Source organism: Aegilops tauschii, chromosome 5 (assembly GCF_002575655.3).
Source record: "Aegilops tauschii subsp. strangulata cultivar AL8/78 chromosome 5, Aet v6.0, whole genome shotgun sequence".
NCBI lineage: Eukaryota > Viridiplantae > Streptophyta > Magnoliopsida > Poales > Poaceae > Aegilops > Aegilops tauschii.
The window spans coordinates 179,618,573-179,642,369 of record NC_053039.3 but is presented as its reverse complement, the minus strand read 5'-3'; the positions used below and the strand labels follow the sequence as shown (position 1 = coordinate 179,642,369).

The 23,797-nt window shown below is 52.0% G+C and overlaps 1 long non-coding RNA gene across 1 annotated transcript; it reads right to left on the bottom strand.

Moving 5' to 3' along the window:
- Window positions 1-21,734: 21,734 nt before the first annotated feature.
- LOC120964438 (uncharacterized) lies at window positions 21,735-23,458 on the bottom strand. Its single transcript, XR_012184427.1, has 2 exons — window positions 23,101-23,458; window positions 21,735-23,011 (listed from the first exon to the last, which is right to left on the bottom strand). It is a non-coding gene; the product is annotated as an uncharacterized lncRNA (long non-coding RNA).
- Window positions 23,459-23,797: the final 339 nt, after the last annotated feature.

Here is a 23,797-nt window from a genome sequence, read left to right as displayed (position 1 = left end):
TGTCTTCATCCTGTGTTATCCTGTGATTACACTTTCTGTACCCTGTGCTTGTCTTCATTTCATCATGATGACCATGCTTGTGTTCTGTTATGTTTACTTTTGAGTACTTATTACGCTGCTAGTAGTTCTTCGCTAAGGAATTTCCTCACCCGCAAATTCTTCAGTGAAGAATTCATAAAAATCGCCTATTCAACCCCCCTCTAGTCGATATAACGCACTTTCACAAGGAGGCACTGGCGGCCCTCAAGCTCGCCTACAGGGCCGCAACGGCAGCACACCCAGCCGATGAGGCTACCCCGGGGGCTAAAGAGGCCGCGCCGGTGAAGAAGAAGCAGCTGTTCACTCAAGATCCGGCCGAAACGAAGCAAGTCCCTGTCGAGGAAGATGGGTCCTTGGGAGCCACCTTCACCATAGGCGCCAACCTCGACCCAAGCCAAGAGGAGGCATTGGTAAAGTTCTTGTGTGCAAACAAGGAGGTATTCGCCTGGGAGCCCAACCAGCTGGTGGGGGTCCCCAGAGGGGTAATCGAGCATCACTTAAGGGTGTGCCCCAATGTGCGCCCCGTGAAGCAGAAGGCGAGGCGACAATCCACGGAGAAGCAAGCCTTCATCATCCAAGAAACTCACAAGCTAGAACCGGCGGGTGTCATTTGCGAGGTACGGTACCTGGAATGGCTGGAAAACCCCGTCATCGTCCCCAAGAAGGGCGGGAAGGAACGCATGTGTGTCGAATTCACCAACCTCAACAAAGCCTGCCCTCAAGACCCGTTCCCGCTCCCGCGCATCGACCAGATCGTCGACTCCACCGCCGAGTGCGACTTGCTGTGCTTCTTGGACGCGTTCTCATGCTACCACCAGATCAAGGTGGCGGTGGAGGACGTGGAGAAGACAACCTTATTAACCCCGTGCGGGGTATACTACTACACGTGCATGTCGTTCGGACTACGCAATGCGGGGGCGACCTTCCAGCGGTTGATGCACATCGCCCTGGGCCAGCAGCTAGGGAGGAACGCAGAAGCCTATGTCGACGACATCGTGGTAAAATCTCGGGAAGCAGGAACCCTCATTTAGGACCTGGAGGAGACCTTCGCCAGCCTACGCCATGTGGACCTACGGCTCCACCTGGAGAAGTGTGTGTTTGGTGTCCCTTCCGGAAAACTGCTGGGCTTCCTCGTGTCGCACCGGGGGATCGAAGCCAACCCAGAGAAGGTCAAGGCAATAGAAGACATGAGCCTGCTGCAAACCCTGAAGGAAATGCAGAAGCTTGCGGGCTGTGTGACCTCGTTGGGGCGTTTCATCTCCAAGCTAGGGAAGCGCGCCTTGCCGTTCTTCAATCTAAAGAAGAAGAAGGGCTAGTTCAAATGGACCCCGGAGGCCGACCTGGCGTTTCAAGACCTCAAGAGATACTTGACCAGCCTATCGGTGATGGTAGCGCCTCGTCCCCTCGAGCCCCTGGTGCTATACCTGGCTGCCACGCCTCACTCAGCCAGCGCAGCATTGATGGTCATCCGGGAGGAGCGTCAGGACAAGAGTGCGCTGCGTGATACCACCCCCTCGGCTGAGACGACGCGACACCAAGGTGACGCTGCTAAAGCACGACGATCCCCGCAGATGATCAGGCCCTGCAAGACGGCATTCCTGGGCCTGCGGAGGCCCCGGCACGTGACCAAGCTCCTGAGGATACCCCACCTCGGGAGGCGCCACAAACCCCGGATGCCACAAGCTCCATCGACGCTCCCGCACTCGTCGAGCACCCGATGTACTTTGTCAGCACGGTGTTGCGGGACGCAAGGGCGCGATACCCCATGCCACAGAAACTTCTGCTCCTGGTGGCCTCACGCAAGCTGCGTCATTACTTTCAAGGCCACCCAATTAAGGTCGTCTCAGCCTACCCACTGGAGAGGGTGCTCCAGAGCCCCAACGCTGCGGGAAGTGTCACTGAATGGAACATCGAATTGCAAGCATTTCAGCTGGAGTTCAGCACAACCAGGGTCATCAAGGGAGCGGCCCTCGCCGACTTCATGGCAGAATGGACCGACGCTCCAGAGCCTGAAGCAGACAAGAGCCGATCCCTCTTGCTAGGAAGTGAAGCGCCGGATGGCTGGATCATGTACTTCGATGGCGCTTTCGCACGCCAAGGCGCGGGGGCTGGCGTAGTGCTCATCTCCCCCACTCAAGACAAGTTGTACTATGCTGTCCAGCTCTGCTTCCAGCAGGGCGAGAAGGTCTCCAACAACATCACGGAATATGAGGGGTTGATCGCCGGCCTCAAGGCCGCCGCGGCCTTGGGGGTAAAACGTCTCACCATCAAGGGCGACTCGCAGCTCCTCGTCAACTTCTCCAACAAGGTGTACGAGCCGAAGGACGAGGACATGGAGGCGTACCTCGCGGAGGTGCGTAAGATAGAGAAGCAGATCTTGGGCCTGGAGCTACAACACGTGCCTCGCGGCACGGACCAGGAAGCCGACGACATTGCCAGAAGGGCATCCAAGTGCTTGCCCCAGGAGCCAGGCGTCTTCGAAGAGCGACTATTCAAGCCTTCGACAACACCCCCATCTGCGGGGCTTGCACCATCTCGGGAGGAGCTCCCCCAACCACCGGCCTCGGGAGCCCCCGCCTGTGGCCCTACCACAGGCGCACGCCTGCTCCTGGCACTTGAACCTCGGGAGGGGTGCTGGATCGAGGAGTTCAAGACGTACCTGACGAGAGGGACGCTGCCGGAGAAAGAGGAGGACGCGGAGCGCGTGGCCCGACAGGCTACGGCGTACTGCATACAGGATGGAGAGTTATACAGAAGGCGACTAAATGATGTTTCCTTGTGATGCATCTCCAGGGAGCAGGGGAACGAGTTGCTAGCTGACATACACGGCGGAGACTGCGGGCATCACTCATCGTCACGGACCCTGGTCAGCAAGGCGTTCTGTAGCGGGTTCTACTGGCCCACGGCACTCAACGGCGCAACTGAGCTGGTGAAGTCCTGTGAGGCCTGCCAATTCCGTGCCAAGCAGATCCACCAGCCGGCTCAGGGCCTCCAGACTATCCCACTTTCGTGGTCATTCGCGGTCTGGGGGCGGGATATCCTGGGCCCATTCCCGCGAGCGCCGGGGGGCTACCGATACCTCTACGTCGCCATCGACAATTCACCAAATCGAAAGAGGTGGAAGCCGTCCGCACCACCCAGCTGGGCCGGCAGTTAAGTTCATCAAGGGCCTCGTGAGCCGCTTCGGGGTTCCTGACCGCATCATCACCGACAATGGCTCACATTTCACTAGCAACCTCTTCAAGACATATTGTGCTAACCTTGGAACACAGATCTGCTACGCTTCGGTGGCACACCCCAGGAGCAATGGCCAAGCCGAACGTGCCAATGCGGAGATCCTGAGGGGCCTCAAGACCAGGACCTTCAAGAAGAAGCTCGAGGCCTGCGGCAGGGGCTGGCACGACGAGCTCCAGTCCGTGCTGTGGTCCATCTGCACCACCGCCACCAAGCCAACAGGCGAGACCCCGTTCTTCCTCGTCTATGGAGCAGAAGCGGTTCTCCCTCACGAGGTCAGGCATCGCTCCGCGCGGGTCCTGGCGTTTGATGAAACGCAGCAGGACACCATGCGGGGGATGGACCTTGTGTTGGGGAGGAACGCCGGCGTGAAGCCTTGCTCCGACCGGCAAGATACCAGCAGGCGCTGCGACGGTACCACTGTCGCAGCGTCCGCTCCAGGACACTCGAGGTGGGTGATCTTGTCCTGAGGCGGGTGCTCTCCATGGAAGGTCTGCACAAGCTCTCGCCCATGTGGGAGGTCCCGTTTAGGATTGCCCACATCTCCAGGCCTGGCGCCGCGCGCCTGGAGGCGCAGGACGGGATCCCCATCCAAAACGCCTGGAACATCCAGCATCTCCGGAGGTTCTACCCATGAAGCAAGGCCCAGTGCCTGTGAAGGTCTCCGCTCGTGACACTCTCACGTAATAAAGAGTGGGGCTGTACACGCCCTGGAGTCTCCGGAGGGCCGCCCTCGGGCCTTGGGGGCTCCCTCCCACGTCCTAGTGGCAGCACTTAGCTCCGCGCTGGTGAGAAGACTAGACTAGGTGCCACACGTGGCTGTTCATTTCTTTCTGTAGTTGGCTTGCCCCTTTTTCTTTAATGAAATTTGAAGTTCTGGTGTTTCTCGATGGCTTGGTTGAACCCCCTCTTCCCTCGATTCTTTGTTTTGCGCCTGGGAGGGCGGCAGTTGCTCGACGCTCTCCCTCGCACGCCTCGCGAGGGGGCTGGACAGGCACGCGTGCGTGCGCACTCCCCTGGTCTCTGCGAGGCGCTCTCGTTTGAGCTTGTGATCAGCGCATCCCTTTCCTAGCCCGTGCCCCACGGGTACCGCGACGTGGTGCATTTGGGCATGACCAGCCCATGCCTAAGGCCTCGCGCGAGAGGGGTTAAGGATTTCTTAATGAATTTTTTGCATCTTTGCGATATCACCTAAATCGGCGGCAAGGAAACCCCACCAAGCGCCCAGAGGCGCGCGCCCTCACGAAGTCAAAGCTACCTCAGATGCATCAAGCTAAGTTACCCCTCTACACCCATATAAGGCACGGATCTCACGACACAACCCCGAAACAATAAACACGCCACAAAAGCAACATAAGCACCATAGTTCATTACATGCCCCTGCAGGGCCCCATACTTGTTTCTGACGATGCAGGAAGAAAGGGAAGGAAAGGACGAGCAAAAGTGGATCCCGCGACGCGGCTGCTCACGAGGATCAGCCCCTCGGACTCAGACGGAGACCTCCTCGCGCTTCACTAGGGCGCGGCAACGGGACGACCCGCCGCCGTCCTCGAAGCGAGCCCGGCGACGTGGTGGCTGGTCGTAGCCGCCGCTGCTGGAGCTTCCGCCGGAGGAGGAGCTATCGTCGCCAGGCGAGCCATGGCCGTCGTCGAGGGCGAGTTCACCCTCATCCTCGTCAGGACCGTCGCCAAGGCCGAGCACTTCATCGCCGTCGTTGTCTTCAGGGCAGCATCCAGCGCGGCGACCGTCTTCCCCGAACACCCTCACGAATAGGGTCGCTGCACCGTCATACTTAAAGTGGAGGGTGCACCGCCTGCTCAGGCCGCGCGTGCGGGTGAATGCCTACCAGCCACGGGCCAGGGCTATGTTGCCCGCGACGGAGACCTCCACCGCGACCCACGAAGCCTTGCTGTAGCAGCCGTCGGCCTACAGCCAGAGACCGCCAGGACCGGGGGCTGGCAGCTCGCCAGCAAAGGAGCACGGAAGCTGAAGCCAGGTGCCGGCCGGGTTCTCCGACCACACGACAAACTCCGGCAGCACCTCCACGGAGTGGAAGCGTGCCCGGGGAAGCTGAGCGACCATGGCGTGCCTCCCTTCATTGACGGGGCTGCCACGACCTAGGCGGCTCCCGCCATGCAAAGAGGCGCCGCCGCGGCTGCCAAGGACGGTGCCGGACCTCGAGGAAGTTCGCCCGCGCCCACGAGGGACCACAAAGGGGTTTCAGCATGCTTGCGGGGGCGACCACGCCCCCTCTTAGCCGGTAGCGAGCCAGCCCCTCCTGGCGAGCCTTCCCCCTTTTCGGCGGCCAGGAACCTCTTCACTGGCGCCACGAGTGTCGCGGCAAGGAGGAAGGAGAAGAAGCGGGCGGAATGGAGGAAGAGATGAGCGATGGGGGCTCTGCCCCTCTCCTCATTTATAGCCCGAGGGAGGCCAACCGCCGGCCTCCACGATCGCAGGTAATGATGGTTTTTCTGCATGCCGCAGGGACTCGTCAAGTCGGGCGGTTGCCGAGGCAGCGTGGGGAAGCAGAGACGCCCATGTCTTGTCAATCGCCACGCGTCAATCAAGGCTGCGTGCTATTGGGGCCCACGGCACTCCGCACTTGACCCTTGGCTTCGCCTCGAAGCCAAGTCCGAGCGCGCCTTGGGCCCGGGGGCTACTGTTGGCGTCCTGGGAACGGGGGTACCCAGACTTGCCTGCGTGCGGCCTAGGGCGTGGCTCATCCAGCGGCCTGGTACGGCCCATCTTCATCAGCAACCACACAAAACCCTCGCGAGGCGGACGACGCAAGACCTCCTCGGGGGCAGCCTCCCTAGGCTGGCTCCCGAGGAGCGGAGATATCAAGGCAAGGGGCACCTCGCGAGGTACTCGTGACGTGAGCCATGACGACCAAGGCCAGGCGGGCGCCAGCGGGTGCAGAGTACTCGTTTCCTCTTTGGTGCTAAAGGGGCAAGAGCAGGCGAGGAGTCCCGAGGCATCAGGCAAAGGTTTCCATATTGGTGCAACGAGACCAAGACCAGCAGGACGGCATGATGGAGGTCACCACGGAGCCCACGACGGCATCACCACCAGAGCCTTTGGCAGGTGAAGACCACCTTTTGTCAGGATAACTTGTACTAGTTGTCCCCCTTCAAACTGGCCGTTGTGGGATCCCTTCCCGCCTAATATTTGGGAAGAGGACCCGGGCCTCTATATATAGGACTAGCCACTACCGTGGGAGGCATCACATCTTGGACTGGATCCATTCCGCCAAGGCCACCACACAAGCCTGCAAGGCAATCCACCACACCACACTGGAGTAGGGTATTACACCACAATGGTGGCCCGAACCAGTATAACCCTTGTGTCCCTTGTTCTTTGGGTTCGGCGAGTTAGGCCTTGAAATCGTTGCGAGAGCGAGCTAGAGAGAGAGAGAGAGATCTTTGTGCGCACCCCAGTGTTCGAACCTCAAGGGTTTGCCGGAACCCAGAATCCGACAACCGCACATTCAAGCCTGATGTTGGGGAAAACTACAATGGCAAGACTCACCCGTCGGAGTTCCTCATCATCTACACCATCGCGATGCAAGCTGCCAGGGCTCGCGACGACAAGGTGCTCGCCAACTACTTTCAGTTGGCACTTAAGCCCAACGTTATGTCATGGTTGATGCACCTACCAGTGGATTCCATCTCTTCTTGGTCGGATCTGTGCCATGAGTTTGTTGGCACCCTTACCGGAGGCCACCAAGCTCCTGGCCAGGCAAGCGATTTGCATGTCATCCCCCAGAAGGATGGCGAGTCCCTGCACAAGTACATACAAAGGTTCTGCCGTGTGCAGTACAGCATCCCAGATGTTCACCCCGCCGCTGTCATTAGTGCATTCCATCAGAATGTGCACAACCGCAAGATGCGTGAAGAGCTGGCGATGAACAAGGTCAAGGATGTAGCCGAGCTTTATGTTTTGGCTGACAGATGTGCTCGGGCTGAAGAAGGAAGGAAGTACCCTGGCGAAGATGCCGGCGTGGAAACCGACTCCACAGACGAAGACGCCGCCGCCCCAGCAAAGAAGGGTCGACGCCGCAATAGGAAGCGTAAGGGCAAGACCGTGCTTGCTGCTGAGGGATCCGGCGACCCCGCCGCTGCCAAGAAGGCCAAGGCTGACGACCCCGGCAAGGAAGTTGCCGGGTGCGCCGCTTGCCGGGCCTTGGCGGCTGCCGACAAGCTAGGAGGCTCCGACAAGCAGTATTGCAAGATCCATCGCACCAATGGCCATGACCTCCAGAACTGTCGACAGGTTGAGCTGCTTGCAGAGAAATAGAAAGCCGAATATGAGAGGCGGGACAAGGAGAAGGGCCAGGATAGTGCTGAGGGGTCCGGCAAGAAGCGTGGCGGCCAAGGAGGTCGCCGCGGCAAGGATAATCAACAAGAGAGGCCCACTCGGGGCCGTGACAAGAAGGAGGAGGATGATGATCATGGCGAGGACGACGAGTCCGACGAGCATGAGTTCCAGAAAGCTATGAAGGCCATGTGCATCGACGGTGGTGCCTCGTTGCATACCTCTCACCGCCAGCTGAAGCAGTGGGCACGTGAGGTCACTGGGGCAGAGCCATCATTCGATGCCCAGAAGCCACTGAAGTGGTCCAGCACACCTATCATCTTTGACACCGAGGATCACCCTGATCGCAATACTGCGGTCGGGTGTTTGCCGTTGTTGGTTTCACCAATAATCATAACCTCAATGTGACAAAGGTGCTAGTTGATGGTGGGGCCGGTCTGAACTTGATCTCACCTGCTGTGATTGAGAGGTTGCAAATCCCCGATGGAGATCTCGAGGAGACAGGCACGTTTCAAGGAGTCAACCCAGGGAGGAGTCAGCCGAAAGGTAAAATCACGTTGCCCGTTACATTCGGGGGCGAGCTGAACTACATGACGGAGAAGATCGTTTTTGATGTCGCCAAGATCCCCCTGCCCTACAATGGGATCCTTGGCCGCCCAGCGCTGGCCAAGTTCATGGCGACATCACATTACGCCTACAATACGTTGAAGATGCCAGGGCCACTGAGCATCATCACCGTCCCCTCTGACAAGAAAGACGCACTCATCTGCACCGATCAACTCTACCGGGAGGCAGTTGCATCAACTGCCACCAAGGCACTTGCTCCTGCCGCTGTAGCCCCAGGGGGGAGAAGATCGGCAAGACCTCTTTCGGCAAGACCTCCTGCACCAACTCCGGCAAGCGCGCCTCTTCGGAGTGCAGCGCTCCCGTTGAGGACGTGCGATAGAGCTCCACCGGCAAGAGCAAGAAATCCAAGGCAGCACCACCAAAGACCAAGAAGGTGCCCGTCAAGGAGGACGGCACGGGCGGGGCTTTTACTATAAGCTCCACCCTTGACAGCAAATAGGAAAGTGCGCTCGTCGCCTTCCTGCGGGCAAATGTCAATGTGTTTGCATGGCAAGCATCTGACATCCCCGGCGTTCCCATGAAGGTGATTGATCACCATCTTGCTGTATGTCCTCATGTGTGGCCCGTCAAGCAGAAGGTCAGGAAGCAAGCTTTGGAACGGCAAGAGTTCATCGTCGAAGAGATCAGGAAGTTAGAGGCGGCAGGCTTGGTCAGAGGAGTCCTCCACCCCACGTGGTTGGCCAATCCAGTGGTAGTGCGTAAGGCAAATGGGAAGTGGAGGCTATGTATTGATTACACAGATATCAATAAGGCCTGTCCAAAGGATCATTTCCCTTTGCCACACATAGACCAGATTGTGGACTCCACTGCCAGGTGTGACCTGCTGTCATTCCTCGACACCTATTCAGGATACCATCAGATCTTCATGATGAAGGAAGACGAAGAAAAGACCATGTTCATCACCCCATGTGGTACGCACTGTTTTGTACGAATGCCTTACGGGTTGAAAAGCGCTGGTTCGACGTTTGCCTGAGCGATCCAAATTGGTTTTGAGCCCCAGCTGCATAGAAATATGGAAGCTTACACGGATGATATAGTGGTCAAAACCAAGGACAAGGCTACGCTCGTGCAGGACCTAGAAGAAACATTTGCAAATCTGCGCAAGATCAACCTCAAGCTCAACCCAGAGAAGTGTGTGTTCGGTGTCACATCTGGCAAACTTCTTGGGTTCTTTGTGTCTCAGCGCGGGATCGAAGCGAATCCCGACAAGATCAAAGCGATTGGGCAGATTGAGGCACCGAGACGGGTCAAAGACGTCCGTAGGCTCGCCGGCTGCGTTGCTGCTCTAAGTAGGTTCATCTCCAAATATGCTGACGCGCCCTCCCCTTTTTCAAAGTTTTGAAAAAGGCGGGTCCAATGAAATGGACTCCGGAGGCAGAGGCAGCGCTACAGGATTTGAAGAAGTACCCGTCCTCCACGCCAATACTAGTCGCACCTAAACCACAAGAGCCGTTGCTGCTATATCTAGCGGTAACGAATCAAGTGGTTAGTGCTGCGCTAGTAGCATAGAGGGAACTCGAGGATGAAGCAACAGTAGCAGCGAAGCCGTCAGATGGTGGGCCGGGGCTCTCCCCGGTAGGGCCTGACACCGGCAAGGAGAAACCCCTAGCAAGGCCCAGTCCCAGCAAGGCAGAGTCTGTGCAGATGGGCGAAGTTGAACAGAAGAAGAAGGTGGTGCAGCATCCAGTTTATTTTGTCAGTTCCCTCTTGCAGGGGGCTAGATCAAGATATTCCGGGATGCAGAAGCTACTTTTCGGCCTTCTTATGGCCTCAAGAAAGCCGCGTCACTATTTCCAAGCATACGAGATCACTGTCGTCACCCGCCTCCCTTTGCAACGGATCTTGCACAACCCAGATGCGACTGGGAGGATTGTGGAGTGGGCATTGGAGCTGTCGAGCTTTGGCCTCGGGTTTGAAAGTACTTCAACGATCAAGAGCCGAGCTTTGGCAGAATTCATAGCAGAATGGACCTCAACGCCTGACGAGGAGATTCAAGAGACCACCTTTCCCGGCAAGGAGACGAGCCGTGATTGGATCATGTACTTTGATGGGGATTTCTCGCTGCAAGGTGCAGGTGCCGGCGTGCTACTCGTTGCACCCACTGGAGAGCACCTCAAGTACATGGTCCAGATGCATTTTCCCTGGAAAAATCGACAAACAACACGGCAGAGTACGAGGGATTGCTTGCCGGTCTCAGGATCGCTGCAGACCTCGGAATCAGGAAGCTCATCATCAGAGGTGATTCACAGCTCGTCGTCAAGCAAGTTAACAAGGATTACGAGAGCCCGTTGATGGAAGCCTATGTGGATGAGGTAAGGAAGTTGGAGGAGCATTTTGACGGTCTACAAGCGGAGCATGTTCCCCGAGCAGAGAACAGCATTGCCGACGACTTGTCAAAACGCGATGCCCTCAAGTTGCCTATGGAACCAGGTACCTTTGTGCTACAATTAACCCAGCCATCCGTTGAGCCATCAGCAGGGCAGAACAAACGAAGGAAGGCAAGCCCCGGCAAGTAATTCCCCGCTGAGCTCCCAAGAGCCGGCGGCAAGGACGTTGCCGGGTGCCCCAAGCTTGCCGAGGGGCAGCAACCTCCGGTAGGACCCCAAGCCCTGGCTGTAGAGGCAGTTGCCCCCACGGCCGAAGATGAGTCTTTAGTCCTTGCCATCGAGCCCCAGGCTCCGGCATGGGCGCAACATACCGTCTGTTTTCTCCAAACAGGGGAACTCCCTGAGGAACAGGAAGAAGCAGAGAAAGTAGCCCGCCGATCCAGCATGTACCAGTTTGTGGATGGTGCCCTATACGGAAGGAGACCGAACAGTGTGAAATTTAAGTGCATTCCTCGGGAGGACGGACTGGAGCTGTTGGCAGAGATACATGGAGGCATGTGTGGCTCCCACATAGGGTCAAGAGCCCTTGCCGGCAAAGCGTTCCGGCAAGGTTTCTTCTGGCCCACCGCTCTCCAGGATGCAACTGCACTAGTAACCAAGTGTGAAGCGTGCCAGTTCCATTCAAAGAAGCTTCATCAACCAGCTGAAGCCTTCAGACAATCCCTCTTCCCTGGCCATTTCGGTCTGGGGGCTCGACATACTGGGCCCCTTTCCCCATGTTGTCGGGGGCTTTGAGTACTTGTACGTCGGGATCGACAAGTTCACAAAGTGGCCGGGAGTGCAACCGGTGAGAAAGGTGACAACACAGTCAGCCGTCAAGTTCTTCAAGGGGCTAGTCTGCCGTTTTGGTGTGCCCAATAGGGTCATCACCGATAACGGCACGCAGTTCACGAGCCGCACCTTCATGCAATACATCCAAGACCTCGGCGGCAAGGTTTGTTTTGCTTCTGTTGCTCATCCCAGAAGTAACGGCCAGGCTGAGAGGGCAAACGCAGAAGTGTTGCGAGGCCTCAAGACCAGGACTTTTGACAAGCTACACAAGTGCGGAAGGCACTGGATTGACAAGTTGCCGATGGTTCTTTGGTCGATCAGAACAACGCCAAATCGAGCCACTGGCCAGACACCCTTTGTCCTGGTATACAGGGCAGAAGCAGTTCTCCCCACGGAACTCATATACGGGTCACCTCGAGTGCTCGCTTATGATGAGCTTGAGCAAGAGCAGTTGCGCCAAGATGATGCGACGCTCCTCGAGGAAGATCGTCTTCGGGCTGCTGTGCGAGCTGCTCGCTACCAGCAAGCCTTGCGCCGCTACCATAGCGGCAATGTTCATGCCCGAAGCCTTGAGGAAGGCGACCTTGTTCTTCGGCGAGTTCAATCCGCCAAGAATTCCAACAAGTTGACGCCAAAGTGGGAAGGCCCTTACCGGGTAATACGAGTCACCAGGCCCGGCGCAGTCCGCCTGGAGACCGAAGATGGAATTCCAGTGAGCAACTCCTGGAACATCGAACATCTTCGCAAGTTTTACCCATAAGGCGCGGTTGCCGGGCCTCCCGGCAGACCACTTTTTGTACAAGCCTTGCCGGCAAGGCATGCAACCCTTTGTACAAAGCCAGGCCCAGACCCTGGGCAACAGATAAATAAATGAAGCGCTGGCACCCTAGAATTTAGCATGCATGCTAGGTTGAGTCTCTCTCTCTCTCTCTCTGTGTTAGGGTTGATAGTGCTTGGCGGCAACTAACCCCTAGCGTAGAGGTCAAGTCATCTCTTTCTGTCTTTTCCAATCCGCTCTTGGTTCACAGGCTGCACAAGCGTTTCTGCAGAGCCCTTTGGAGGAAAGAAGGCGGATCGACACCCCCGACCCCGGCAAGCCAAGGTTGCCGGGGGCTGCAAATTCAGATAAGTTTTCTCTCCCCCGCTATGCGTTTCTGTATGAAACTTGCATGTACGAAACTTCGTTCACTCCTATACCACTGTGCTCCCTCTTTACTATGCCTGAAATCCCTTTCAGGTTGGAATCTGGTTGTAGTTGCGGTGGAAGGGAAACAAGCGAAGGGCCCAATCCTACTTTACCCCTACTCCTGCCAAGGGAGTGGGTATGGTCACGGTATAAAGCGGGAGGACGACAAGGTTTGTTGTCGGGCGATGTTGTTTATTTGAAATAACAAGGACTCGCTCCTTAGTGTGGGCCTTGCTCACGCACAAAGGAACCCGGCAAACATCCTTTTCATAAATACGTTGATCAAACAAGTACAATTCATACGGAATATAAGCATGAGCAAGGAGTTACAAGGTCTAAATTCGACAAGTGCCCGCGGGCTTAAGATCTAAAAAAAGATAAGATGCCCGTAATCCCTTTCTTGTCCCTCTCCTCAGGAAGCGGATCGGGATAGCAGGAGGGCAAAAGGAGTGCCTAGGCGAGGTACGAGCAGCAGAAGACACCAAGAGAACGTCCCGGCGGCCGCCCAGAAGAAGGCTGGTGATGATGGTGCCGGGGAAGAAGCTGGAAGATGAGGCAGCGGGCCGCCAATACGCGATGAAGGTGTCGATGCCATCGTACTCCGACTTGACGGCCCGCCACCCGCCTTCTTCGTCTTCTCCGGCCCTCAAGCGCCAGCCGCTAGAAGCAACGGCCCTGAGAAGTTCAAAGAGCTGGCTCGAGGAGCCGCCAAGAGCTACCCCTCCCCGGCAAATCACTCTGCCGGGGAGAAGGCCCAATGCAGATGGTGCTGCTGCCGGCGTCGCCTAGGGACGGGGTGTCCGACGTCTAGTCGGGCCCGTCCCCGTCGTCCTCCCCACCGGTCCCCTCCTCGTCGCCGTCGCTCGAGGAGGAGCTCTCGTCATCGGTCGAGCTCTCCGCGCAGCACCCTAACCTGTGTCCCGAGCGCCCGAAGACCTTGATGGAGAGCAGGTCGCTCTCCACCAATTTGAAGAGGAGAACGTTCCCCTTCATCAAGAAGTGGGCGCGTGCGAAGGTTTTCCAACCCCGACGAAGGAGCATTACACGAGGGACGGGGAACCTTGTGTTCACCCACATGTTGCCATTGCAACACCCCTTCATGTGAAGCCTCAGCCTTGGTGGCTGGTCGATCTCCAGCACCCTCGCGAACGCCTCGGGAAGGCGAAGGTGGCTGCGCGGTGGCTCGCGCAACTGCAGGATAAACTCCAGCGCCGTGTCCCCGACATGGCCGCTCAACGAAGTAGGAGGAGATGGTGGTGGAGATGGTGACGACGCGGGTGTCCTCCTTCCACGCCCACCTCTGCCTCGACCGCCTCGCCGACCGCGGCCCCGTCCGGCGCCTCCGCCCCAAGCGTGGCCTTCACCTTGGGCGTCTGGCTCTTCCTTAACCGCCATGGCTCTCTGGCGGGAGGAAGACCTAGTCGCCTCTGCGGAAGGACGGCCATGACCGCGCCCTCTCGCCATGGCAAAGGAAGGGAAGGGATCAAACTGGAAGAAGACGAATGCGGAAAGACGCTGTCCCTCTCCCCTTTTTATAGGGGGACGGGGCCGAGCGAGCCTGAGGGCGGCCGCCCCAATCAACCAATCTAGCCGCCAGGGGCGCGAGGAGTCAGGACCGACCCGCTACTCCAATCAGCGGCGCCCGTCCCCCCCGCCTCGGCATTAAAGCCCGTACCCTCCGTGTCCACCACCTACCCTCCCCGAGGCATGGGGGACACGTGGCGGGCGAGCCAGGATTCAGATGGCAAGTGGAACGGCCGTTTCGCGCCCCGTGATCGTGGGGCACGGGCGCCATGATGGCCACGACCCAAGTCCACTTAGTAAATGAGCCACGCCCCTGCGGCTTCCTCTGTTTTTATGGGGGGGACACGGACCGCCTCTTAACTATTTTATGGCGGGTGACGCAAGCACGCTGCGACCGCCCCACGCACGACCCCCACGTCACGCACTCAATACAGGTCATGGGGAAGCGCAACTGGCGAAGGGATCACCACAATCAAAACTCTGCCACGCATGCCCGCGCACTGTTCTGGGCCTGGCCCAACAACGCTCCACGCTTATATGTGGCCCAGGCCCGGGGGCTCCTGTCGGTGTACAAAAGTAGGGCCTTCTGTACCCCTTTACTTGTGCACGAGCAGTTGTAGCCGCACCCGCGGCCACGTTTGGCGGGGCAGAGGAAGCGGAGAACAAGACTACCAGAACAACGCTGAAACTTGAGGCGCGAAGAGCGAAGAGGCAAGGTGGGTTTCCCCTGGCAAGAGCCTTGCTGGGGATGACCTACGCTGCCCTGGCAAGATCCTTGCCGGGGCAAGTTACCCAACACCAGCAAGACCGCCACCCTTGAGCCTGAGAGTTCCGACACCATCGACAACATTGGAACCAAGGCTTGGGAGGCGCCTGCACGGTGGCATGCAGATCTTTGTGAAGACTGAAGGCCTGCGAGACTAGATGAGAACCAGAAGACGAAGGCCCCCGGCAAGACCCTTGCCGGGGATGCCCACAAGACCCTGGCAAGACCCTTGCTGGGGACATCTGCGAGGCCACAACCAGGCCCGCACTTACCAAGGTTTCGCTGCCCCATGGCTGTTCCGACGCAGCAGCCAGCCTGCCAACTAGGCACGCACCTACGTGCCAGCATGCGGCTTCTAGGCCAACCAGACAAGCACCTGCGTGGTGGCATGCATATCTTCGTGAAGACCCTGCCACCGCACTAGCGCAGCAGCCAGCCAGCCAGCATGGCACTGCAAGCCTCGTCAGCTTGGACACGCGTCGAAGCGAGGCGAGGCGGCGACAGACAAGACGAGCTTCCGTGTCGTTCCTGAAAAAGCAAGAGGACACATCGGCGACGCATTAAATGCATTTTGTCCCACGATGTCAGGGATAGACTTGTACACTGTACATACTTTCCACCTCCTGTGTGCCACTGTGGCGACCCCTTCGACGTATAAAAGGAGGCCCGAGGCGTACCGAGGAAGGATTCAGACTTTTAGGACTAGGCATGCACCGCTGCTAGTTCAACAGCTCAAGAACACCAAATACACACCAAAGCAGGATTAGGGTATTACGCATCATTTGCGGCCCGAACCTAGATAAAATTCCACCCGCGTTGATCTTCTAAACCCGCTCTTTCCACAGCCCCGCGCCCCGCCAACCGTAATAGGGATTCCCTGTGATCCCATAGGTGTCGTTCTTGAACCCCGTAGATGCGGTTATTCTGTTTCCTCCCCCACCGCACGCACCCTAGAGCCACACCCCTAAGATAGATAGTGGGGTCACGGATGTGACGGACTCGCTTCTGCATGCGATAACGCGGCACGCCGCGTCGTCGCCTGCTCCGGCTCGTTCCTATCTCAGGCTCGCAGGGGGAGGGGAGGGGGGGTCCCCTCCCCCTCCCCCCTGCCCGGCCTCGCGCTACTGCATTGCTGCACACTAGGTTTTGGTAGGACGCGATGTGGTTATTCTGTTTCCACCCCCACCGCACGCACCCCAGAGCCACACCCCTAAGATAGATAGTGGGGTCATGGATGTGACGGACTCGCCTCCGCATGCGACGACGCGGCACGCCGCGTCGTCGCCTGCTACGTCTCGTTCCTGTCTCGGCCTCACAGGGAGAGGGGAGGGGGGTCCCGACCCCCCTCCCCCTGCTCGGCCTCGCGCTACTGCATTGCTGCGCACTAGGTTTTGACAGGATGCGATGTTTTAAACCCAAAAAAATTATCAAAAATTATTGATGAAGTTCAAATTGTAAAGACATAGAAGTTCGGGGGTTTGAAAAAACATCATATGTACATATAAATAAAAGCAGATTATACATGACCAAAATTCTACTAAGTTCAGGTTAAATACCTACCGAAGTTCAACCACTGTTCGAAGTATGCAAACATGTTACAAAAAAATAAAAAAGTATGCATGCATACTTGGGGCTAATCCCATGGTTGCACACGGGACGAACTCAAAACCAAATTCAAAAATTAAAAATTACAAAAAATACAAACATATAAATATAGAGCACAATGCTGCACCGCCTTGAAATGTGGAAATCCAGAAGTTCAATCGCTGGTACCATAGAAGTCCAACTTCTACTACAAACCTTGGATGATCCAAAAAACTATCCCCAAAGATAGATTAAAATAAGTAATTAAAATAATAAACATAATTAAAAATAAAAGAAGTTCCAATAGTGATGTTATAGAAGTCTGTGGTTTTGTAAAACCTCAAATTAACATGTTAAAAACAATTAGCATACAGAAGTTCAGGATAGATATTGAGTGAAGTCCAACAAACCATTAGAAGTACGAAAACATACTAGAAAAACAGAAAAATATATGCACATCCATCGGCCAATTAATTCCATGGTCGCTCATGGGACTCAGTCAAAAAATAAAAAACAATGCAAGAATGAAAAATGATAGAAAAAAGGGAAGAAATACAAAGGACTTGCTGCATTACCTTGCAAGGAAGGAAAAGTAGAAGTTCAAGTATGACAACGCAGAAGTCCAGCTTGTACAACGACCATTACATGATCTAGAAAATATGAACAAACGAATTCGTCCGAGGCATAAAATCATCTGTGCCAGATTAGAACATGTTCAGACCCCCTTGGAAATGTTCTGGCAACTCCCTTTCCACAAAAAAAAATAACCAGAGGGCAAATCTCAAAACCGCAAAAACAACCCGTGCAAAAGCCGCGGGAGTGCCAACATCAAATCGCTAGAAATCAAAACATATGGACCCTCCCGATTGATATTGATGACTTAGTAAGCCTTGAATTTCACTAAAGTACGCAAATCAGCCAACAAACTTTACAGAAAAACAAGAAATCATCAAAGAGCGGAGGTTGCATCTCGGACGGATGAAAAACGCGGGCGATTTCAAATTTCTTTGAAATAAAAAAATCTGTGCACCTAACTCTTACCAAAACCTAATTCCCATCGTGCCAGAGCTTCAACAATATCCACAACATGTATTAAACTTGCAAAAGACGCAAGTTCATCACGACCGGAGAGCAAATCCACCAATGACCGAAATTCCTATTTAAAACGGGCATTTAGTTGCTAAAAACCGTTTGAGGATTACACTTACATCCCAAACAACATGACCGACCAAAATAATTCGCAGGGGAAGGCACGGTTGCGAAGATAGCCCGAAGGTCGGGTTCGTACAGAGGGAAGTTCAGGAGCGTTACTCATGCAGTTCAGGTTGTGATCAGAATATTATTCTGATCCCGTGATCAGAATAGTGTTTATGTGTGTGTATATATATATATATCCTACCACCTGGGGGTAGTTACCCCACATGTCTCATATACTACCATGTGGTAGTATATATTCTACTTTATCATTTTAAGTATGTTCATATACTATATATAAGATACTCCGAAGTGAGTTAAATGAAAAAATTGCAAGTTGGCCCATGATTTTTATTATATTTGTGAAATACGTACATATTTATACGTAAAAAGGAGCATAATCAAAATACGATACATACTACCAAAAAAGTAGTATATATATTACCTAAACATTCTTATATACTACATACTACGCGTAGATACTCTCCGATTTGATAGATATTACATACAATATACAAAACTCAAGTGGTGGTAACTACCACGGTGGTAGATAAAATTTGTCCTATATATTCTCATCACAACCTGAACTTCGTGAGTTACACAACCTGAACTTCCCTCTGTAGGAACCCGACCTTCATGCTATCTTCGCAACCGTTTCTCCCCGCGCGAATTATTTTGGCCAGTCGTATTCTATGTGATGTAAGTGTAATTTGCAAATAGTTTTTAGCAACTAAATGCCCGTTTTAAATAGGAATCTTTCTCGTTGGCGGATTTTGCTCTCGGGTCGTGATAAACATGTGTCTGTTGCAATTTTTCCGCCTGAGTTGTTCGACCTGAACTTACCCCAGTGCTAGGTTGAATTTCCACAAACATTGCCCAGATGGGGCTTGCGATATACCGTTGGAAAGCTATGGACACGAGTATCATGACCCAAGTTAAATTTTTGGCAAAATATAAGCAGTCTAAGAGCAGTTTTAAAACCGTTTTTTTCTTCATACAAAAAACGTGAATCGTATTTTCGATCACATTTCTAAACCGTTTATTGGAATGAGGCAAATAATATGGCATTGGAAAGCTGCTGCAAAACCGCTCCTTCCACATGCTGAAAGTTTTCTCTAATTCCCTATGGTTAAAGAGTAATTTGGAAAACCGTAAAATTTCGCAAACCAAACAGCCGAGTTCGTATTTTCGATACCATTTCTAAACGGCTAATCCAATGGAGGCAAATGATATGGCAATGGAAAGCTTATGAAAATGCGCTACTTTTTCATGTTGAAAGTTTTTTCTAATTTTGAATGGTTTAAAAGTAATTTAGAAAATGGTACAAGTTCCACCGAGTTTGTATTTTCGAGCTAATTTTTTTAACCGCATGTTCGAATGCAGCAAATGATATGGCATGGGAAAGCTTCACGAAATGCGAAACTTTTTGGTATATATTGTTTCTCCCAATTCCTTACTGTATTAACTCAATTTTGAAAATGGCTAAAACGTTTTTTGGCCGTAATTGTACAAACTTTATTGGAATGGGGCAAATAATATATCATTGAACAAAAAACGTGAAACTTTTTCATGTAGATGATTTTCTCTGATTCCTAGCCGTTTCAAGTAATTTTGAAAACAGCGAGATCATGCGTTCTGCCTTTATCGCGAAACAGATTCTTCGAAAATGCACCGCGTGAAGAACTTAAACTTCTCGGCATGTCTACTTGAACTTCACTCTGTTTTTCACGTGATTTTTTCTCGTAGCTCTCCATCCACTCACCGGAATTGAGCAAGTGATATACCGATGGAAAACTGCTGTAAACATGCAACTTTCCGGTGTTGATCATTTTTTCATACTCGCGATGGTTTTAAAAGTTTTTCATCTAAAATTCATTCAGTGTAGTAGTTGAACTTCCTGCTGTTTTCACGTTGAGCTTCTGTGACGTATTTTATTTTGTAATTTTCTCATCCATTCGTGAGTGTTAAACAAATGATATTCCTTTTGTACAAACATCTCTCACAATATTTTTTTAACTTTCTCCGACCGAGGACTTAAACTTACACAAATGATATTCCTGCAGTTTTCAAGTAATTTAGAAAATGGCGAGATCATGATTTATGCCTTCATCGCGAAAGGAAATGCACTGCGTGAAGTAGTTGAACTTCTAGGGCATGTCTTTTTGAACTTCACTCCATTTTTGACATGCTATTTTTGCCTGTAACTCGCCAACCACTTATCGGAATTGAGCAAATGGTATACCGATGGAAAGTGGTTGAAAACATGCAACTTTTCTGTGTTGATCATTTTTTATACTTGCGACGGTTCAAAATATTTTTTGAATGTGTAAAAATGTGTTTTTAATGGTATAGGTAAAACTTTTAAACCATTTATCAGAATGTAGCATATAATATACCGTTGGAAAGCTTATGATTAGGAGCAACTTTTTCATCTACACAATCGTTAGAAATTCGTTGCCTTTTGAGAGCAGTATTAAAAATGGCAAAAATAACATCATTTTTTGCTTGTCTCTAACATGTAATTGAAGGTCGGATGTCTCGCACTAGAGATCTCGAACTACACCAGGAGGAGCACGTGAACTTCTTGCAACAAACCTTTTAGGCTTTTCGTTTTTATTCGTTTTATTCTCATCTGAAATGCATTCCGTGTAGTAGTTGAACTCCCCGTTGTTTTCACTTTGAACTTCTACCACTTATTTTTGTTCGTAATTTCTCACCCGTTCATCGGAGTTGCACAAATGATATACCGTGTCGATTACCTCTCTCACAAGAAGTTCTGAACTTTCCCGTGCCGAGCACTTGAACTTCTTGCAACTAAATTTTTATACTTTAACTTTTTCGTTCTTTTTCTTGTACGAAAACACACACCATGCACTACGTGAACTTCTGGCTATTATCACTTTGACTTCTCTCTGTTTCACTTTAGTAACGAAAAATATGAGTTATTTGATAGACATCGAACTGCTCTAACTTTTTTATTTGAACTTCTTTTGTGTGTTTTTAAAAAGTGAAAAGTGAAAATTGGAGTTTCGTTAGAAACATCGAACTTGTTCGTTATTTTGAATAGAACTTATCTTATTCTTTAGTAACCGGAAAAACCGAGTTTTCAAATAAATATCAAACTGCTATGCTTTTAAAAATTGAACTTCTTGGTTTTATTATTCAGTAACGGGAAAAAAATGAGTTTTTAATATGCATTAAACTACTTCGTTTTTTAAATTCAACTTCTTGGTTTTAATCTTTAGTATTGAGGAAAATCTTAGATTTTTATAAACATCAAACAACTTCATTTTTTAATTAGGACTTCTTGGTGTTATTCATTAGTAAAGGGAAAAGTCCTAGTTATGTAATAAACATCGAACCGCTCACTTCTTTAATTTGAACCCCCGAATCTAAAAAAACACAGGGGGCAAATACATGTTTACAAACTTTTTAAACTGCTCGTTTTTTTAATTTGACCTTCTTGGTTTTGGAATAATCATTTTGAACTTCTATGTTATTTAAATTTGAACTTCTCCATTTTTTTAGTAAAATGTAGAAACACCATTTTTTAAATTTTTTGATCTGCGCCATTTTTTATTTTGAACTTCTTGGTTTATTCTATAGTAACGGGGAAAATCATAGGTTTGTAATAAACATTGAACCACCATATTATTTAAATTTAAACTTCAAGGTATTTTTTTAGAAATGGTTAAACTTACAAAACAAAATTATGGGTTTTCCCACTTTCTACGAACTTACTATGTTATATCTTGTGAAGTTTTTTTTGTCTCGCAACATTTTGAGGCATTTTTTGTTGTCGGTGAAATGGCATAGGCGGTCCCTTTTTCTCATTGATGAATTTCTTCAGTATGTGGTACACGTGAACTAAGAAATTTCTGAAACATGAACTTCTGTGTAAAAAAGCATTGAAGCTCGAACCACTTTGTATCTCTCAAAAGAATGTGTCATTAACCTTTTTTTCTCTCTCACAAAATGTCTCTGAAGTACATAGAAAGAAAGGAAACATGAATGATTCCCTCTCTCTCTTTCTCTCTCTCTCTCTCTCCATGAAACACAAGCATCGATAGAAGTACACAAGAAGATAAGCACTCCACAACGTTGATGCTTTTTGGAGAAGAAAATACATTTTTTTTCATTTTCTTTCGAATGACCTATGAAACTGAACCAATGTATCACAACACCAACTTTTTTGCACCCACAGATACTACTGTACTTCAAAAAAAGCATTGACAAACAACACACAAGTGGACATAGTACAACAGTAAGGAAGCGAGATTTCTGCTATAGGAGAAAATTCACACCAGTCGACATCTAAACTTTTGTGCTCAAACTTAGTTGGGTTCACAACATGAACTTCAAAAAATCTACACAACATAGTACATCGCAACACAGAGGAGGCAATCAGCTGCACTAGCATTTTTTGCAACTTTTTTGTTGCCCTTCCCGCTGGGCAGCACCGTGGACATCATCTTCGTCCTGGAGACAGAGGTTGAGCAGGGCCAACTCATGGCATTGAGGACACACGTCCGCGGGGATCTGGATGAGAGAAGGCTCAGTCGCCGCTGGTCCGTTGCTGGTGCCCTCATCTGCTCATTACACTGAAGTTACAAAAAAATGTAGTATAGACTTTTGACAGTTCAGCTACGAGGAATCATCTACTTTGAGGGGCATAAACAAGAACAAATCTAGATGGAGAAGTGCTTAACAGTGTACTTTCCAAATTTAATTGGTGGCGTATTCACTAAATGAACTGATGTACCTTTTCAAACTGAACGGTGCCAACCTGAAAAAAGTGCGCTAGCTAGATCGTCAACTGAAAAACTACACCAGCACACCCACCTGCACAAGAACCTGCACGCTGACTAGATTTCCAGTTCTGCCAGGAGACGTGATAGGAGAAGCACCTTGCCTGCTCGTGTCCACTGCTGCAGGGAAGGAAAGGGGAGTGTTTGCATTAAACACAAGAACTACAGGCAGCCACATACTCGTAATCACTACAATCTTCTTTTATTTAATATACACGTTGAACCTCAACTGTGTCTCTCGGCTAGGATGAACTTCTCTCTTTCTTCTGGTCCAGAGAAACAGAGGCATGGGCGAATTGCAAATAATAGTGGTGAATCAGAGAAGCTCAGTGGCGGCAACAACAATCGGCAAGAACGAGATGCCTATCACCTGTAGGAGCTCGAGCGTGGGAGGCCTCTAAACGCACGAGGAGGACGAGAAGAATCAGGCTAGACCTGCGCGCAGGGGGCTCCGCTCCTCCGCCGGCGGCCGAGCAGATCGAACTGGAGCTCCTTTGCCACGTCTTCGTCCCTCTCGTCCCCCCTGCACCTGCTAGGGTGTCGCGCGACTGTGGGGGTGCAGTTGCTCGCTGACGCCCTGGATCCAAGCTGTTCAATGGGATGGCCGTCGAAATTTGCTGCCGCAGAATGGAACGACAAAGGAGGAGTCATGGAGGCGGGGATTACAGACGCGCGCGGCGGTGTGGATGGCGGCGCGCGACGCGATGGTTGGGAAGCGTGCGGTGGCCGGGTTTTCCAGGTGAGACGCGGTGGATGGGCGACCCACGATGGCGGAGGTTGACGGGGCGCACTACGGTGGGCGAGCGGCGCGCGGCGGCGGGGTTCACCGTACGGGGCGAGTTTGCTCGCCGGCCCGCGGCGGCGGGGGATGGGATCGAACAAGTTGGTCACAGGAGGTGGGGAGAGTGGGGTTCAGGGTGGGTTCATTTTTTCTTCTTGTGTGGAGTTCGGGAACATCATCGTCTGCTTCTATAAGGGGCGCTGTGATGCAAATAGTTATTCTAATCCCATGATTAGAATAGTGTTGTTATATATATATGTTTTAAATAGTAATTCTGATCACGATCAGCCCGCCCGACATAGATGTTCCTGGATCCAATCGAATTGGTGAGTTAAAGAAAAAACCGAAGCCTATCCCCAACCTTAAATACACTCACAGTACCTGTATTCTCCGTATAAACTCACTTTGGTCACTGTATTCTGTCAACTGCAAATTACGGTCATTATGTTAACGTTTGTTGCTCACCATACGGTCACTCGCGTCGAACACGGCCGTATTTGGACAGCTGCCATACGCTGACCGCTTTGACCGGCCTGTTTTTTGCATTTAGGTCCCTCCTCTCCCAGCACATCCCCACTCCCC